Here is a 7,771-nt window from a genome sequence, read left to right on the forward strand (position 1 = left end):
CATATAAGGGAGGAAATTATAAAGATCAGAGGAGAAATCCATGCAATGGAGGCTAAGAGAATGATACAAAAAATCAATGAAGCCAAGAGTTGGTTCTTTGAAAGAATCAAAAAAATTGACAAACCTTTGGCCAAACTTGTCAGAAAAAGGAAAGAAAAGGCCCAAATCCATGCAATTAGGAATGAAAAGGGTGAAATTGCAACAGACCGAGCAAAAATCCAGATGATCATCAATACCTACTTCCAGGACCTATACGTCAGTAAGATGGACAACACAGAAGAAATGGACAGATTCCTAGATACATATGAATTACCAAAGTTGAACAAAGAAGACCTAAAAATTCTGAACAACCCAATATCAACCAATGAAATTGAAAATGTAACTACAAACTTATCAACTAAGAAAAGCCCGGGCCCTGATGGCTTCACTGCTGAATTCTACAAGACATTTAGAGAAGAACTGCTGCCACTACTGTTTAAACTCTTCAATGAAATTGAAAGGGAAGCAATACTCCCAAATTCACTCCTGGAAGCAAGCATCACCTTGATCCCCAAAGCAGAGAAAGACCCAACTGAAAAGGAGAACTATAGGCCAATCTCACTAATGAACATAGATGCAAAAATCCTTAATAAGAAAATGGCAAACAGAATGTAGAAGATCATCAAGAAGATGATACACCCTAACAAAGTGGGATTCATCCCAGGGATGCAGGGATGGTTCAATATACGAAAATCAATTAATGTAATACACTTTATCAATAGAGCCAAGGACAAAAACCATATGATTATCTCCATAGAGGCAGAAAAAGCATTTGACAAAATCCAACATGCATTTATGATAAAAACCCTACAAAAAATTGGATTGGATCATCTCTACTTCAAACTGATAGAAGCCATCTATGAAAAACCAACAGCCAATATCATACTAAATGGTCAAAAACTGAAATCCTTCACACTAAAATCAGGAACAAGACAAGGATGTCCACTATCACCACTCTTGTTCAATATAGTTCTGGAAACATTAGCCACGGCAATTAGACAAGAGAAAGAAATAAAAGGAATAAAGATAGGTAATGAAGAAGTCAAATTGTCATTATTTGCAGATGACATGATACTCTATACAGAAGACCCCAAGAACTCCACCAAAAGTCTTCTAGACTTAATAACGAAATTCAGTCAAGTAGCTGGTTACAAGATCAACACACAAAAATCAATAGCTTTCCTCTACACCAATGACAGACTCACTGAGAGAGAAATAGGACAAACAATTCCTTTCACAATAGCATCCAAAAAACTGAAATACCTAGGAATCATCCTAACTAAAGAAATCAAAGACTTCTTCTGTGAAAACTATGGCACTCTGAAAAGAGAGATTGAAGATGATATCAGAAAATGGACAGACATCCCCTGCTCCTGGGTAGGAAGGATTAATAGAGTGAAAATGGCCATACTTCCAAAACTTCTATATAGATTTAATGCAATTCCAATTGAGATCCCAGCAGCATACTTCATGGACCTTGAGAAAACAATCCAAAAATTCATTTGGAACAAGAAGAGACCCAGAATAGCAAAAGCAATTCTAGGTAACAGAGACATGGCAGGGGGTATCACAATCCTCAACCTCCAACTCTACTACAAAGCTACTGTGATAAAAACAGCATGGTACTGGAAAAGAAACAGACTTGAGGACCAGTGGAACAGATTAGAAGATGGAGAAACAACACCAGACACACTCAGCCATCTCATCTTCGACAAAGAAGCCAAACACCCTCACCGGAGGAAAGATAGCCTCTTTAATAAATGGTGCTGGAAAAATTGGGCTTCAACTTGCCAAAGATTAAAATTAGACCTGTATCTCTCACCATGCACTAAACTAAAATCAAAATGGATTAAAGATCTAAATATTAAAATAGAAACTCTGAACCAGTTGAAACAGAGGTTAGGTAGACCCCTTGAAGACATCGGTGTAGGAAAAGATTTTATGAACAAAACCTCAGTTGCCCATGAACTAGCACAAACAATCAACAAGTGGGATCTCTTCTTATTAAAAGGCTTCTGTACAGCAAGAGAAACCGCCAGCAGTGTGAAGAGATAACCCACAATGTGGGAAAAAATCTTCACCTACTCTTCCTCAGACAAAGGTCTACTATCTTGAATCTATAAAGAACTTAAAAAGATCAGACCTCCCAAATTTAAAGACCCAATCCAAAAATGGGCATCTGAAATGAACAGACATTTCTCAGACAAAGAAGTAGAAATAACAAATAAATACATGAAAAAATGTTGAACACCACCGGTCATTTGAGAGATGCAAATGAAAACAACGCTGAGATTCTGCTTCACTCCAGAAAGAATGGCTGCTATCATGAAATCAACCAATAACAAATGCTGGCGGGGCTGTGGGGAAAGAGGAACACTGCTCCACTGCTGGTCGGAGTGTCGACTGGTGCAAGCACTTTGGAAATCAGTATGGTGATACCTCAAAGAACTAGGACTGGAAGTCCCATTTGACCCCGCTATTCCCCTGCTGGGGATCTTCCCCAAAGAATTAAAAGAATCATACCACAGTGATATATGTGCACCCATGTTCATAGCAGCACAGCTTGTGATTGCTAAAACTTGGAAACAGCCCAAATGCCCATCAACTGGAGACTGGATCAAGAAAATGTGGTTTTTTAAATAATATGGAGTACTACTCAGCCATAAAAAATGAGAAATTGGAGACATTTATAGCTAAGTGGATGCACATTGAGGCGATACTCTTAAGTGAAATAAATAGTACACACATGTGTAAATTCTGAATAGTTTCTCTGGTGTGAGAAACTGAAAGTGTAAATAAGGACTAAATGTATAATAGGTAATGTGAAATAGGAAGAAAAAGGGCAAAGGGGAAGGAAGTGGGAGGGCTAGGGGAAAGGATAGAAGGGAATGGGATTAATATGAGAAAATGGAAAAATAGGAAGAAAATCTTTGTAAATAGGGAGAAATGGAGGGGTTGAAGGGAGGGCTGGGCAAAGGTGAAAAATAAGAACCAAGAGAGACTATGTAAAGGTGAAAATTTCCAACGATGAATGTCATTATATTGCATACCTAAAATGTACCAATGATTAGAATGAATAATCAATAATGCAAAATAGGAAGAAAAGATCCAAAGGGGTAGGGGTAGTGGGAGAGGCAGGGGAAAGGAAAGAAGGGAAAGGAAAAATGCTGAGAAATGGGAAAAATGGAAATAAAGTCTTTGTAAATAGGGAAAGGTGGAGGGTGTGAAGGGAGGGCTAGGAATGGGAAAAAAATAAGAACCAAGATGCCTTATGTAAAGGTACAATTCCCAATGAGAATTGTAATTGTGTTGTTTACCTACAATGTACCAATAAAGAATTTAATAAAAAAAAAGTGGAAAGGAGATTATCAGAAAAAAGGAAGAGAACCAACAGAGAAGGCAATGGCAAGGTTTGCAATGAGGAGTGGATAAAGCAACATATGTTATATGCATTCAGGAATATACCAAAATCGATCATATTATTCTGTATAACTAATATACATGAGTAAAAACAAATTCCAAGCTCTAGGACTGTTGGGTTAAAGGATATAGAAATTTTTAATTTTAATAGATTGCTCTCCATATATGTGTCAATTTGTATTTCCAAAGAAATTCAAGTGAGTCCCTCATCTCAGTGTGAGATTTTAAATTTTTTGATTTTTGAAAGGTATATATGGCACTCCCCAAAACTCAAGAATTTCAGTGTGAGCCAGGGGTGGTGGCACATGCCTGCAATCCTAGCACTCTGGGAGGCTGAATCAAGAGGATCATAAGTTCAAGTCCAGCCAGGGCAACAGCAACTCAAGACCCTGTCTCAAAACTGAAAAAAAATTGTAACATGGTGTAATGATATATAAAATATATATTATATATTATTTATATTAAATATATATAAGCTGGGAATGTAGCTTAGTGTGAAGGACTTGGGTTCAACCATGTAATACACACACACACACACACACACACACACAAAAGAAAAATCAAGAGTGATCTAAATGCAAATTATGTAAAATAATAAACATTATAATAGAAATTAAAAATAGAAGGCAGAAAATGTTACAGAAAAACCAATGAAAAGTTGGATCTTTGAATAATCAACAAAATTGCCAAAACTTTTTCTATATTCTCCAAGAAACAATAACACAGATTATCAAGTCAAGAATAAAACATACACTATCAGAATAATTTAGTGGTCACTCAAACATCAGTTAGATGTTGTGTTTAAATACTGTGTGTGTATGTATTCGATCTTCCAGTTGACAGGTATTTGTGCATGCACATATATTTAAAGTTTAGGATATTTCTAGTTCTGTCTCAAGTTTAATTTCTGTCAGACAATGCCTTATGCATAGGATACACTCTCCTGTATTCTTGTACCATATTTTAAATTTCAGGACTACTAATTTCAAATAATATGTGATAAGATCTATAGATTATATTTTCCTCTACCCAGGAATTAACATTGTTCATCTTCATTTTGTTTATTTGCTTCATTGTTCAGTGGCATGACTGTACTAATTTTTTTGTTTCTTTAATAAATTATATGTTTTTTAAGTATATCTTTTTGATGCATAGTAATTACATTCCTCTTAAGGCATCTTGATTCTTTTTAATATTCCTTGCCTTCACCACCCTACTTTTTCTTCCATCTTCAGATCCCCTTTCTATCTCCACAAGCTTCACCTGCCTATTTTCTATCATCTATCTTTTATCTTGCTCCTTAAATTATTTGTACTTTGGGTTTTTCATAAAAGAGAAACTATGCAATATTTAACATTTTGTGTAATTTATTTCTCTTACCATTGTGGTCTCAAAAGCCATACATTTTCCTATAAATGACTCAAATTTATCCTTCTTTACAACTAAGTAGTACTCCATTATGTATATATACTAACTTTTCTTTACCCATTAATCTGATGACAGGCATATAGGCCACTTCCAAGATCTAGTGATTATGAGTCATGCTGAGTATGCAAACATTAGTATGCAAGTATCACTGTAATATGATGTTTTAAGTCTTTCTGGAAGGTACTGAGAAGAGGTAGAGCTTGGAATGGAATTTCTATTTTTAATTTTTTGAGGAATCTCCATAATAATTTCCATGGTGGTTATGCTAGTTTACATTCTCACCAACAATGTTAAAGGGTTCCCTTTTTCCTAAAAACTCACCAGCATTTGTTGTTTTTTGAGCCATAGTCATTCTTAATTAAATATATTTTAATATGTGGTCTTTTTAGTTCTTTCCTGTCTTTCTCACTGGGAGAATTCAGTCAACAGTTTTGTGTGCCTCGGGGCTGCATTCACTCCATTGGCTTTTAGTGTCTGTGCCCTTCTCTGTGCCCAAAGACACTTTTATCCCTGACTAGCTTTATGGTCTATGGGCTTCTGAGGTGCCACTTGCACTGGAGACTCTTCTGTCCTTACACCTTGGAATGTGGCAAACATCGAAGCTGAGATGTATCTTTGATCATATTGGAAGTTTGAGAAAGCAAACAAACCATTGAGTTCTGTCCTGGAAATTGGCAGTGAGGGGGGACCAAGCAATCCCCTGGACTTAATCTCAACCCCTTCAGAAACAGCCCCCTCAGAAAACCACACAGGACCAGCCTGGCATCTCATCAGAGAAGGTAAGACCACTCTGTTCACAGCCTAAACTTGCATAGCTTAAACTTCTCAGGGAGTCTATGACTAGCTCTCCCCTCTCCACAACTGTCTCTTGTGGCTGTCTCTCACCCAGTCACTGCAGTTTGGTGGCCCCTGAGACCCTTAATTTTGATTATTCTATGACCTGATTTACAGACACTCCGTCTTAAATAAACCCATTGCCCAAATGGCTCCTGATTTCATCACTCTTATATGTGACAGATGCTGTATTGGATTTCTTCTCCAACACTAGCTGGCCATGCCAAAGGAATAATTTTCAGAGTACAACCCTGCATTGTATTTGCAGCTTACAATAAATGTGAGCTTTTCTTTCTTAGGGCTAGTGCTGCTTTGTTTATCATTGAGGCTGCCAACTCTCTCCAGGGTTACCTTGTGTTTGAGGAAATAGGTTTCTCTCCCCAGGATCAGGTGTCAACATTCCAGATTGCTTCATTCTTTTCTCTTCAGTAGCTCAGTTTCTCTAGTTTCTCTGTGATTTTTTAGCTTTCCTCTTGGGTCTTTCTTGATTCCTGGAACATTTCCTCTCTCTTTCTCTTCACTACGGTGTTGTACTCCAGATTTCTGAATTCCAGGTCCCAGACAGGATGTGATTTGCTGCCAACTTTTACTCACCCATTTTTAAATCTCCTGACTACTTATTTTTATAGTCTTTTTCTCTCCATGGAGTATGTGGCCACTTTTTTCTTTGCATATTTTTGTTTCTGTTGTTGCTATCACCACGTTTGCTGTTTTAAAATTTCTAGCCTGGTGTCCTTGGAGTCATTTCTAGGTCAGTGTATCTTAGTGCCCAACAAGTGTTTGGACTGGGGTCATGTTTAAACATTTCATGCCTGTATGTCTTGTAAACTTTACTTAAGAAATCAGTGTAGAAGCACACATTCAAAGTTCAGGCAGTTTACAATCCTGACTTGACATTTACTTTCTATGTGGGCAAGGACATATTTTCATCTAGGAATTCATCCGGCCCTGGGAATTTTTATTCCTATAAATAGTATTGAGATTTGCTCTAATATTACTTCAAAACAGTGTGATGTCTTCAGGTCTTCCTTTTAAGCCTTATGATATGAGTACATAGCAGCAATTAGTGTCAAAACTTTTTATCCCACTACTGAGAAAAAAACAGTTCTCTTTTTTCAACACAATTTCCAATTAAATTTTTCATTCTGGATGGTGTAAGCAGACCCTGTTTCTGGCCCTGCATTAGCTCCATGAATTGTTCAGTTGAATCCTATTGAGTAGTCCTTTCCTCAGCTTTGCATATTTTTATCACATGTGTGCACTTATCAGTACCAAGCTGAATATTTGGAACTTAGTGTACATATTTGCATTTCTTTTCTATCACTTTCTCATTTCCAAAACTTTGCTTTACCTATCCTAGTAGATTTGGATTCCTTGCACTTATAGCATACTCTAATAATTTATTCTCAAGCAATACCAATAAAGTCATTTCTATCCTTTCTCACATCATTTCCCCTTGTTACATTGGGTAGAACTGCCAATATAATGTTAAATAGAAGTGATGAAATTGTGTAGTCTTTACTCATCCCCAATCTCATATTATTTTATCATTAATGTATTTTTGTAGCTACATATTTGTATACAGTAAGTCCCCGACTTACAAACTTTCAAGTTGTGAACTTTCATAGATACAAACGGACCTCACATTATGAACATTTGTAGAGGCAAACAAATTGCGGAAGTCATTCATGTGCTTTCTGGATATTGTCATAGTTGTGCTGGTATGTGCTTCTTGTAGTATGATAGTGTACAGTGGTACAGTGCTCAATCAGAGCCCAGGATGTCCACAAGGAAGAGGAAACGCAGTGGTGATGTGGAGGGCACTTCTAGGAAGCACAAAGCAATAACCATGGAAACAAAAGTGAAAATAATTGAGCGATTGGACTGAGGTGAAATGATGATAGATATTACTTCACCATCTCCCACCTACCTTCTCTCCTCCAATTACTAACTTCCTGTTAGTTCACTCCATGCAATCCTCTATGTGCCAGTTGTACTGTACTGTACCACCATTTTAAGGTAACTGTAAAAGCAAAAATAGTTTATTTAC

This window comes from Heterocephalus glaber, unplaced genomic scaffold (genome assembly GCF_053883595.1).
Source record: "Heterocephalus glaber isolate CG9 unplaced genomic scaffold, H.glaber_assembly_v1.0 deba00001613, whole genome shotgun sequence".
NCBI lineage: Eukaryota > Metazoa > Chordata > Mammalia > Rodentia > Bathyergidae > Heterocephalus > Heterocephalus glaber.